This window comes from Mastomys coucha, unplaced genomic scaffold (assembly GCF_008632895.1).
Source record: "Mastomys coucha isolate ucsf_1 unplaced genomic scaffold, UCSF_Mcou_1 pScaffold1, whole genome shotgun sequence".
Taxonomy (NCBI): domain Eukaryota; kingdom Metazoa; phylum Chordata; class Mammalia; order Rodentia; family Muridae; genus Mastomys; species Mastomys coucha.
In genome coordinates, this window is record NW_022196891.1 from 87591359 (window position 1) to 87604461 (window position 13103).

Genomic DNA, 13103 nt, shown 5'->3' on the forward strand with positions numbered 1-13103 from the left:
GGGGGAGGGGAGAGGGAGAGGGAGAGGTTGAGAGCTAGTATCATAATGCTTAGTTTCTACCCTCCCTTCTTCTGGTCTTCCGCATGAAGGGACTTAACAAACAACTTTTCCTTGGGGCATTTTCAAACTCTCTGCATGCTGCTCACCTGGGTAGATGGGTGATCAGCCAGGAATCTGAGGAGGGAGGGCAAGGCACCCAGGAGCCTGTGAACACCACTGACCTTAGTTTCCAACTTGGGATTTCTTTCTCATCCGGAACCAAGAAGGAGCTCCAGCCACTCACTGTGCGTTCAAAAGCTGCATTCGCTGCCCCAGTGGGCTACAGCCATGCGTTTGTCTTCCTGAGCCCAGTGGTAGACACTCTCGCCAATACCAGCTCTTGCCCTGTGATGGTGTGTGAGCTGGGCTCACACTGGGTCTCACTGGAAGCAGAGGACATTCTAAGCTTTCCCCCTGCCCCAGCTGGTGGAGAATGAGCAAACGAAGTCTAGTGACAATTGTAGAAGGGGAACCCGCAGAGCCTAAGTGCTTGTCCAATGAACTACCAACCAGCTCACTGGCAAAGGGTTCAGCCAGGTGAGAAATGGGGCTAATCCAGCAACTATTTTCATCTAGTTTTCGGTTTAGGTGCCCAGGAGCTCACTCATTACCTCTTGTGCACTAACCCAAGTTACCTCGAGCACTAGCGTGGTATCTTGTAGTCTTCGGAGGACTTTTGCATACAAGTCTCTACTTGATTTTCATAATCAACCTTTCTGAAAATAAGTTTAAGGAAATAAACTCAGGGCTTGGGAGATGGTTTGCTTCATAAAGTGCTTCCAATGCAAGTATGAGGACCTAAGTTAAAAAAAAAAAAAAAAAGAGCAAAAACATAGGCATGGTGGTGTGTGCTAGTACTCTCAGACCTCAGAAGGGGAAGACAGGCTGGTCTATCCCCCAAATCCCAGGACAGTGAAAGACCTTGCCTCAAAAACCAAAGTGGATGACCCCTGAGGAATGATGCATGAGGTTGGCCTCTGTCATCCACACACACATGCACACTCCCATACAAGAACGGCCACACATAGTAGCTTTCCCACACATATGCACATGTGCATTTGTGCAAAAGAAAAGGGGAGAAAATGTTAAGCTACTTCATCTGTGGCACAAGGCAGACCAGGTGTTCTAATGCACACAAATGTGCTTTCTCCACTATGCGGACAAGGAGGGGACCAGCCCGAGCCTGCACCTGGACTGCCAGCAACAAAGTAGACAGAGACCAGAGAAAGCAACACTGACATCCAAAAGTTCATTCAGGGAGGCACACGAGCAGTCCGGAGACGCTGACACAGAAGCCAACAACAGAGTTTTCTGAGGCCGGTGGGGTTTAAATTCGTCGCAGTTCTGGTTTTAACACACGAGACAAAATCCCCACTGTAAGGGGCAAGAGACAACACTTGGCAACAGACAGTAGGATGTGATGTGGAGCCGTGTCCTCAGAGCTCACTGTCAGCTTTAACGTCTCGCAGGTCCAGGTTTACACACTACAGAGTTGCTCAGCTCAGCACAATAAGGCAACCACTGTGGCAATGAGACCAATCACTATGACCTCTCTGATTGGCCAACTCGGATCATGTGTCTACCCCAGGCCAAGGGGTGAGGTCAGTGCTGTCAAAATCAGGTGAGCTGATGGTGAGGGGTTAGGGTAGTTCTTCAACAGAAAGTTGGGGCGCTACAAACAGATACGATGGGAGGGCCAGGCAGAGAGAAACAGTCACCGGGACTGTGTTGGCTGTGACCTCCCGGAAGCATCCATGGATGGGGGGCAGCGGTGATGAAAGGACTTGGTACAGGGCTGCAAGGTAGCACTAGGCAGGGAGTCGCAAAGTCCTTGGCTGTAATTCCAGCTCTCTCTGTAACTACCGATGTGACTTTGAACAAGTCATTGAGGGTCTCTGGGCTTCAGTGCCTCCGATGTAACAGAGAGCAGTAATTTAAATAATAGTAATGGCAAAAGCTCCCCAGGTTGCTGCGAGGATCCTGATGTGATCCAATTGGACGAGATCATAGGCAGAAAAGCCTTTTGAAATGCTAAGTGCAAAAGATTTATAAATATCAGAGTGTATCTGAGGCAGGAGAGTAGCATCGGCAGAGACATGAAACAGCAGCAAGTCATATGTATAAGGAGGAATAGTAAGCAGGTTCGGCTTGGCGGTGAAAGCTGGACTTGGGGATGGAAAGCTAACATGGTGCGACCCCACACAGCAAAGGCTGAGAGGTGGTCAGCCCCCAGGAAGTTCTGGTCTGCTGCAGGGTGACATCCAGAAAGGCTTAGCAAGTCCTTCCAGTTAATGAGGTCTTTCCCATGGACAGCCAGCTTTCTCCGTGGGGAGACACAGACACTGGCTGTGCCCCTGGCCAATATTTGGTTTCTGGGAGGCCCTTGCCCCTGTCTCTCACCAAGGAATCACAGGAACAGGTGGAGAATGGAGCCCTAGAAGAGGGCCAGGTCAAGGTCCTGGAGGGTGGGGCATGGGAAGGAGGAGAAGGAGGAGGAGGAGGAGGAGGAGGAGGAGGAGGAAGAGGAGGAGGAGGAGGAGGAGGAGGGGGAGAGGAGGAGGAGGGGGGAGGAGGAGGATTTGAAAGCAGTAGGTGGGTCTTGGTGGTTGTGGCCCTCCTGTGTAATCAGCCCTGATTAGGGAAAATCTCTTGAGCTTACTAGCCCCATGCACTGGGTCCTTCCCAGAGAGTTAAATTGCTAGGCTCCTTTGCCCTGTCAGGAGGGCTTGCTGAGTGCAGGTAGGGAGGAAGAACTATCTGGAACTTTCAGAAACAGGTCTCTCTAAACGGGTGTTGCTGTTGCCTCTGTTGTGGGTCGGTATGTCTGTCCACCTCTCTAGGATCCCAAGGGACAGGGGTAGGAAATGAGAGGAGTGCACACCCATGGACACCTGTCTGGCCCTTGCCTTGCTTCACTCCCTTGTCATACAGCCCGTGACTTATTGTGTGGGACTGTGACTGGAAGAAGGAGTGATGTCCACAGAGAAGCACTGACTTGCTTGAGCACGTAACAGTTTACCAAAGACTCTCACATTGCTTCCTGGTCTGTGAGTTCTCCCGAGATGCTGGCACACAGGGTGGATCACAGCAGTTCAGAAAAGTCTGTGTCATTGGCTCACAATCCCAACTGCCACTACACAGGATAGTTAAGACCTCTTTGAACTCTGTGGCTCACCACTGTGTTGCTGTGGATTCCGAAAGCCTGAAGAAGCCACCTCCTCTCACCCTAGGATGGCAGAGTTCCTGGAAGGCCCTGGTGGGGAATGACGGATGTGCCCCTGGTGGGGGTCTGGAGGTGTGTATTTCAGCTTATCCTAGGGTTGTCATCTACAGAATGGTGGTGGTACTGTCCATGTGGACCATCATACAGAGCGGCCTTGACAATGTCCTCTGAAGATGCTCCTGCGCTATTCCAGGAGTTGAGCAAAGCCTTCCATCTCCCTTCTTCTCCCTCCTTAGCTATTAACAGGATGCTCCCTTCAGCCCTAAGACAGAGGGAGGTGACGTCTGGCTGGACCTGGGCTGCCAGTGACAGTGGAGCTCTTTTGTGCTGTGGGACTTGGTCCCAGGTAGGTTTGCCCAGAGGCCATTTTGCTGGAAGGATGAGCAACAGAGAAAGGAGCTTCACCACAGGTGAGCAAAGAGAGACAGCCAGCTCAGAGGCTTTTAAATGTAAAGTGCTCTCTAGAGAGTTCGAAAAGGCCCGATTCCAGGGAGATCAAAGTCGGAAAATGCGTGCTCCTCAAGAATCAAAGGCTCCTTGCTCTCAAGAGCAGACAGCAGAGATCCTCCCCCCTCCCCTGAAAGAAGAGCCAAGCAGAACAATGGAGAGTGGCTGCCCCTCCCCCAGACCAGAGGTGGCCCGGCCAAGTCTGCAAACCTCTGCACCTGGGATGCACCTGTCAGGCAGGACTGACCTGGAAGCATCGAAGTGCACCTGCTCTTTTGATTTCCCATCATTCACTGGGTGGGGATGGTTCCATGGATTCTTACAGCGCCCTCTTCTCTCCCTCCTGCTTGTGGTTGGCTGAAGGGTGGAGTGGGCAGGGCAGTTGCCAGTTGCAGCATCTAGTCATTCCTTCTGTGACCTTGGGCTCTCCCTAGCTTGGCGAGGTTTGCTGAGCATTGTAGATTCAATCCTTCTGCCTTATTGACTCTTGGGGAGCTGTGGATTCAGTTGGGACAATGGGTGGGACTTACTCTACATTCAAGAATGAGTCATTCGTGTGGCTTTGCCTGGAAAAGGAGGAGAAAGAAAAACCTGAATTTTCCACAGCTCTCAGTTCCAACTGGGGTTTTTGGTTTGTTTGTTTGTTTGTATGTTTGTTTTTGATTCATCAGAAAAATTGATGGCTATGGGTTTACCTAAGTGGTGCAGAGCAAAAAGCCCTGTGTTCCTTCCCCAGCATGAGAGAGGAGGGAGGATGGAGGGGGAGAGGAAGGGAGGGAGAGAGGAAAAGAGAGGGAGGAAGGGAGAGAGGAAGAAAGAGGGAGGGAGGGAAAGAGAAAGTGGAAGGAAGAGGAGGGAGGAAAAGAGAGAGGGGAGACAGGAAGAGAGAGGGGGAGGGAGGATGAGAGGGAGAGAGGGAGGGGGAAGATTGGTGGGATGGAGAGAGGAAGAAGGAAGGAACTGAATTACTCACCCTCACCTGTGCAGGTGACCTCAGACCTTAATCCTTAATCTTTGAGGGCTGAGGTATCCTGTCCCATCCTCAAGGTGGCCAGGATATCCTGGATTACTCATTCCCTGACATCCTAGGCCCTGATCTCTCTAGTATTCACCTCTCCGGGTAAACAGTGCCCCCACTGTGCCCCAGCCATGAGCACACACCTCCTGTTAATCAGAGAGGTCTGCCTTCCTTGTGTCCCCCTGTGCTCTGACCTCACTCCCTCCCCACCTCCGCACCCAGCCTTTCTCATCTACTTCTTGAAGACTCAGTTACACTCTGGGCTGTGAGTCTGCAGCTCCCTTCAGTCTCAAACCAACTTCTTTCTGTTTATACTGTCCTACTTTTCCTTACAGTCTATCATCAACAGAAGCCAGGGCATAAACTGAAAGCAGAAGCTTGAGACTGACACCGAGTAGGAACACGGCTCCCGGGCTTGTTTCTAGAGGCTTATGTTCAGGTACCTTTCCTATCTAGGCCGGGCCCACAGGCCCAGGAAACTGTTCTACCCACAGTGCTCTGGGCCTTCCCACATCAATCTCTAATCAAGAAAAAAAGTGCCTCGCTTGTGTATGTCACCTCTCTCGGGTATGTCCAGTTGACAACCAAGGTTAGCCGTTATCACAAGTCTACCCCTTGTCATGTGAACTTGACACACAAACACATCGCCATCAAACTATAACCTTTCCTTTCTTGTTTGCTCCCTAAGATCTTCCATTAATCTCACAATACAAAATAGTCCAAATTTAAGAATACCACAGGTCTATTAAAAATTCCATCACTTAGAAATTCAGTTCCTTAGTAAGTGGTCTCACACTGAAAGAGGATGGTGATGATTAGTACTACTAAGTATGCTCAGAGCAGTTAACTTCTTTCTCGCTTCCCTAGCTGACATTAGAACATGCCGAATTCTGTGTCCAATGGTCAGGTCCTCTTGGGCCAGGGAAAAGGTAATGCAGCTCTCTTCCACCAGATCCCAGGGAAAACTGCTGTCGATGAAGATACAAGCACAGAAGCAATGACCTCTGCAGAAGCTGCTTAATGGTGGAGAAATTCAGAGCAAACTTGGGTTAGACACAGAGATCTCTCAAGGCTGCTGGAGTTCTCCATTCACTTGAAGCAATGAAGGCTGATGTTCTATGTGATTGCAGTTTGCGGCAAAATGGGCAGCCGCTGTATTTTTCTTATTTTTATTTATTTATTTATTTATTTATTTATTTATTTATTTATTTATTTGGTTTTTTCGAGACAGGATTTCTCTGTCCTGGAACTCACTCTGCAGACCAGGCTGGCCTCAAACTCAGAAATCTGCCTGCCTCTGTCCCCCAAGTGCTGGGATTAAAGGTGTGCGCCACCACTGCCCGGCCAGAAGCTGTATTTTCAAAAGTAAACCATGGGTTAGCAGCTCACTGCAATTCCTGAGCTGAGGTAATATTATGATGCATCCTGCATGTGACTCCGAGAGAGATCAGGCAAGCCGTGTGTCTAATACTGTGTTCTCCTCCAAGACCTTTCAGCGAATCCCTTCAGCGTCCTGGCAAGATTCTAATTCAACGGCTGCTCCTGTCTTCCTCTCTGGTTTGCTTCCCACTTCTCTTCCTCATAGGCATGTGCTCCGACCATCCGACTCTCTGACTGCAGTATGTAAGTCTGGACCTCAGTGACACTGGACTATACTATTCTCTTCCCTAGAGCACCTTTCTTCTTGCTTCGACCAAATGCCAGCGTTGGTTAGCATCCTTTATTCCCCTGGAGTGTTAGCACTCTGTGTCACCTACACAGCGGATCCCTCTTCTTCAGCACCTGTTACGTGCTATTTAAATTGCTGATCACCAGTCTGTCTCCTAGCTAATGTGGCCCCTGGAGCCCTTGGGTGTGTAGAGAAGGCTATCTCCAACTGGAGATGATCCGCTGATAAATCTCCCATAGCAACATTCACCCAACAATTGGAAAAGAAAGGAATTGCCTTATGTGGGAGAAGGAGGAGAAGATGGGCGCGGCAACTGCATCGCTTCACGCTTGAGCTGAAGGTGGAGATTTAATTTAATGATACGGGGGCCGCACATTCCCCCACCCCATTCACCCACAGGTGCGTGCCCTTAGGTCAGCTCCTCACACTACCCATGGCCCAGCTTCCCAATTTTCTCCTTCCTTTTATATGAGAGTAGTGGGTTTGATCTGTGCCCTGCAATCCTCAAGAGTGAAAGTAAAAGTGAAGCGGGTCAGGTCTGTGCACTCCACTTGCCTCCCCTGCACCAGGTCCTGGCCCTGTGATCAGGGCTTAACATGCATCAGTGAAACGTCCTCCAATCTGAGCTGATCCTTCTGCTAATGCAAAGTGGCATCTTTTAAATAGGGTAGCGTCCAATTGTCACTTCCAATCACAGGCTCTGCTGAGGGAGACTTAGAAAGACTTAATCGTCTTAAGAAAACAAACAGAGGCCTCTCTGCCGAAGAGCAGCAGACCCACAGATAGACAGATAGGAGACCCGGACAAAAGCTGGTATGCCCAAGATCCTCCTTGAGATCCACCCTGCACTACTCCAGCACTTACAGACCAGGTCCTGGCGAGCGAAACTGACAACTGGACATGTCCCTCATCCTTTCCAATTAGCATCTCGCTCCTGCTCTCTCCCTCTTGCTGTCTGCCTCCCTGTGTGCATCTGGACCCTTTAAAGGCACGAGGTATCGGCTGCTTTAATCCCTCGACAACTCTCAGCTGACCTCAGACTATTAAAATTTAGAATGTGGCAGATGAAGAGAGAGACCCAGCCCCTGAGAAGCCTAGTCAAATGAATGCCTTCGTTTTGTAGGAGTGGAAGAAAGTCCAGCTAAGAAGATAGAGCTGTTTGTAAACAGATGCCTGGGCTACAGTGGACAGGTCTTCGGATTCCTGGCACAGTTCTCTTCTGCTATACCTGTGCTCCTTAACTGCCTATCCACCTACACCTCCAGGGTGTGTGTGTGTGTGTGTGTGTGTGTGTGTGTGTGTGTGTGTGTGAATGTATGTGTGTTTACATGCATATGTGTTCCTCAATTGCCTATCCACCTGCACCTTCAGGGTGTGTGTGTGTATGTGTGTGTGTGTGTGTGTGTATGTGTGTGTGTGCAATGCATCCATATGTTTGAGTGTATATGTACTTACTTGTATGTGTGTGTGTATGCGTGCATGTATGTGTGTTTACATGCATATGTGTCCCTCAATTGCCTATCCACCTGCACCTCCAGGATGTGTGTGTGTGTGTGTGTGTGCATGTATGTGTGCTTACATGCATATGTGTTCCTCAATTGCCTATCCACCTACACCTCCAGGGTGTGTGTGTGTGTGTGTGTGTGTGTGTGTGTGTGCATGTATGTGTGTTTACATGCATATGTGTTCCTCAATTGCCTATCCACCTGCACCTTCAGGGGGTGTGTGTGTGTGTGTGTGTGTGTGTGCAATGCATCCATATGTTTGTGTGTATATGTACTTACTTGCATGTGTGTGTGTGTGTGTGCATGCACACACACATGCACACAGATGTCCTTGTCTGTGCATACCCATGTGGAGGCCAGAAGTTTATGTCAGGATGTCTTCCCCAACCACTTCCTACCTTATTCTGTGAGAAAATGCCTCTCACTGAACCTGGAGGTTGACCTTTTGGCTAGACTAGCTTTCCACAAGCCCCGGAACCCACCTGTCTGCATTAGTGATTTATAGACACATACCTAGCTTTTTACGTGGATTCTGGGAAATCCAAACTCAGGTCCTCATGGTTGCACGCCAGGCACTACACCACTGATCCATCTTCCCAGCTCTTCTCGTGGGGATTTTGGAAAACTCTAGACTGAATATTGAATGTCCCAAACCCTGGAGTTTTGACTATTTGGGGCTTTGGATGTCACTGGCTTTGAGAACTTCCCATGTGACAAAATTCTGACTCAAAGATCAGAATCAATGAAGATACTCCATGCCTTTCAGCTTCTCTTCCAGCTCCTATGGAACCAGTGAGCGTGTATCCATGGGTTGGAGGGGAGTACAGCTGGAAGTCAGGGCTGGGCTGTTACGACGTATTGAAAGATAGAAAAGGACTCAGTGAAAGGCTCTGCTGCTCAGGCTACAAAGCTCCAGCTAGGAAGTTCTCACTTCTCTGGAAGGCATTGTCAATAGTGCCCAACTTCATGGTGCCGGTCTTTGTTGCTGGGAGTTGGGGAGCTTGGTACTAGGGGGTTTGGGATTTGTACAGGAAGTTGTGAATACACAGGGTTCTGACTTCTGGGAGAACACATGTAAAATCCCTTCTGACCTTTTCAAAGACATGGGCTTCTGAAACTTCCGACACATCACCCTCAGGAAGTCAAACTCAGCTGGGCCAGGGGCTGAAACTCACAAGTCCCTCAAGCACGGGGTGTTGTATATGTTTAGTTTACAGTGGCTATTCTAGGCCTGTTTGAGGTAGACATGAAAACTCTGAACCCAAAGGTAAGTAAAGAGCCAGAAATAGACGCGCTGTAATAGGACAAAGAAGCCGTGAGCAAACCAATCTCTAAGAGGGCAGCTGGGCAAATGCCCTAAGGCAGGCCCACACCTGGTAGATCACAAGACTCACTGGAGGGCTTGTGACGCTTAGACCCTCTGAGTCACCCTCTTCAAGGGTGGCACCTGGGGATCTGTGCCATTTTGTGAGCACCCGAGGCATTTCTGTGCCCGCTCAGGTCTGTCCTTTCTGCATGAGGAAGCCTTCAATCTGAGCTTGAAGCTCCATTCAGCAAAGTAATCTGGACAATGTGACAGCAGACTGTCCTTTGTCAAGTCACCTTACAGCCCTTAGCTTGTTCTCTCACCCAAAGAAACCATAAAAGGTGGCTGTAAACGGGACCAGGAAGCAAGCCCCTTCCTTAACCCATCAAGAGAAAGTGAGCCCCTTCCCACCCTTAAGCTTTTGGAGTGAGGGGATGGGCTTCAGAGGCTTGGTGGAATCCAGAATTTGTCCCCTGTTCTTCCCTATTCTGATCTCGTCAGGATGAGTAACTGGCTAGAGGGATGGGCAGGAGAACTTCCCCCTTTGTCACGTGTCTCCCAGGTCAAAGAGCCAGGCAAAGACGCTATGAACTTCCCCTTTTGGAACTCACCGGCCCTTACACCTGCTTTTCTCACCGTCCAATCTGGCACAATCCTCTGGGTTTGAATGTGTTTTTTGAAAAGTAGTGACAAAGCTGTCCTATGCCTTCTCATCGTCACTGAGAGTCCAGGATGAATACGAGCAATCGACCCTCAGCCCCGCCTTCCTAGTCATGACTGAATGTTGGTCCACCCTCAGCCTCTGTGAGAAGTCAGCGGTGCTCCCTTAAATGATTCTTCACAAAGTCATTGTGGGGGAGTTCACAGTTAGGGCCGAAAGACTTACAGATGGCAAGTGACTGGAAGGCCATGAATGGAGTTAGTCAGAATGGTGTACACTTCCCATTGGCCAGGAGGATTAAATATTTTCTCCCGAGTTCAAGTATCTGACCTGAAGCCACATTTGGAGCTGAGACCTGAGTCTTCTGCCTTCCCTCAGATCTGGTCACTGGCACAGATGAGCTCAGTACGTAGATCGCGCTACTAAGAAACTATTTCTCGTCAGATCATATTTTATCCACTCAACACTACATGCTCGTTATCAAGTAACATGGGCAGTTGAAATAACACTTTTGTCCAACTGTGGCCCACAGGCTGTCCCCCCAGATGGTGATGAATGCGGCTCAGCTTATTTGGAGATGACATTGTGTGGCAATAGCTAAAGGTTAGATATGCCTGTTAGCCTTTAGGACTGGGCACGTAGGTCAATGGCAGGGTGCTTGCCTTGTACTTACAGGCTCCTGGGTTTGATCTCCAACACTATAAATAAATAACATTAGCTTCTTAAATCCATGTGTCTCCCCGGAGGGAATCATAGAGAGCAGAGATGGTAAAAGGATGTTCACACCATAAAGAATATCCTTTACTCTTTTAGAGGTTTTTTTCCTAAATTGGTTTATTTTTATTTCATTAAGTGGCTGAAAAAAAAAAAAAGAGGTAAGAAGAGTGGGACAGGGAAAGTTCCTGTTAAAGACAGAGCCAGCAGGAGTGTCTCCACCTAGCCTCAGAGTCCTTGAAAACACAGGATCCTGATGACCCAAAGGAATCTCCTGATCTACAACTCTTTGGGGGGAAACCCAGCTTTCACACAAAGAGAGTGGAAGCTTCCTGGTGGTGAATGGGAGGTTACAATTGAGCCTCAAAGGGCTGGACCTGTGCCTGTTCCAGGAGAAGCCAAAGGAGATGAGAAGCAGCCTTCCCCTGTGCTGAACCCTGCCTTTCCAGTCGCAGCTTGGCTGTCCCAGTACAGAGATCTGTTTCACAAGAACCTGAAAACCTGCCAAAGCCATCATCATGATGAGCAGGTGAGTCGAGGAGCCCTTGATTTATGTCAGACCATCCTGTGGGTAAAGCTGTCTTACAACAGGCTGTCAGACTGATCAATGGATAAAGGGAGTTGCTAACGAGGGGCATGGCTCCTCACTTCATTTTTAGGGATTTTTGAAATGAAATATCACTAAGCTCCATTTCAGGGTGCGATGGCTTTAGCATAAAAGCTCCTTTTCAATACTTTCTTGAGGCTGGGGAATGGGACGGGGGCGGGTACTTTTGCTGGTGGTTCCCAGGGAAGAGATATTCACCCCACCAAGTAGCTCTGGTGTGAAATGTTGCTCTGGGACTTTGTGAAGTTACAGGGCCCTGATCTGCATGGGGGAAAGGCCAGACGTGTTGTGTGGATGCTTGCTCATTCGTCAACTTGCTCTGGGACTGAGCTCAAAATGGCTGTGTAAATAACTCAGCCAGGGAGGCCGGCAGAGCAAAGCGCTGGCAGTTACTGTGCTATGAAATATGCATTAATTACATTAAACATTCAGTCCAAGACTTAGCAGTGAGGCCCTCTTTGTCAGCTCTTATAAAGCACAGAGAGGCCAGAACGCGACAGCAATGGCCTTCTGTAAAAAGGCCCCGTTGCTGAACGTAGCACCCCGACCTTCTCCTCAGATGTCCCTTGTGTGGCCTGGGGGTCCCTGCCCAGCAGCACAGTTGCTAATGAGGCCAGGCCCCACCGCTCTCACTCCCTAGGATCCCCCACCTCTGCTCTGTCTCTCAGATGCTGCCCACCGTGCCTTGAATCTCAGCCAGGCATCTCTCATGTGTGTGGCTGCTCACAGAGGAGCTGGGTGTGAAGGTGGAGGCTCAGCAGAGCCTGGTACCATCAGCAGAAAAACAACCTCTCTCCATGAAGAGAAAATGGTCCAGTTTAGATCATTGCCTGGTAAAGGCAAGGCCTAGATGTGTTAACAACATGCTTTTGGAGGGAGGGTGGTAAGTTGATGCACACTCAATGAAGAGAAAGATATACACATACATGTACATATACATGGATTCACAAACAGAGAAAGACAGGTTCACACAAGATGGAAAGATTCACAAAAGATGGAGAGAGATTAACATGTGTTGAAGGTATGTACAGAGAGACATACAAATTCACACATGTGATGTACCAATTATGTTTCTATTGCTGTGATAAAATACCAGAACCAAGACAAGCTACAGAAGAATGAGTTTATTTGGGTTTATAGTTCTAGAGAGTTAGAGTCCATGAGGGTGGAGCAAAAGCAATAGATAGACCGTAAGGGTGCAGATGGAGCAGAAGCTGAGGTCCACATCTTGAACTGCAAGCAAGAAGAAGGTAAACTAGAAACCACTCAAATCTTTTAACTCTCATAGCCTTCCCCCATGATGCAATACCTCTAACAAAGTCATTTCTCCTAAGCCTCTCCAAACAGTGCCAACCAACTGGGAGCCAAGAATTCTAATGCCTGAGGCAATAGATGGATAGATAGATAGATAGATAGATAGATAGATAGATAGATAGATAGATACATAGATACATAGATAGATACATAGATACATAGATAGATACATAGATAGATACATAGATTAGATAGATAGATAGATAGATAGATAGATAGATAGATAGATAGATAGATAGATAGATAGGTAGGTAGGTAGATACATACATACATACATATACACACACACATACATAATACATACATAGATGATAGATACAGATACATATATATACATACACAGGTAGATAGATGATAGATACATACATACATGTACACATACATACATATACACACATACATACATATATGCATTGATGATAGATTGATAGATAGATAGATAGATAGATACTTATACAATGTAAAAAGGGAGGCTCACATACACATATACATACACAGATTCACATCACACCAAAGAGGCACAGAGGTTCACATAAGATAGACAGCAAGAGATCACACAAGATGGAGAGATATATAAATATACATAAACAGATTCACACA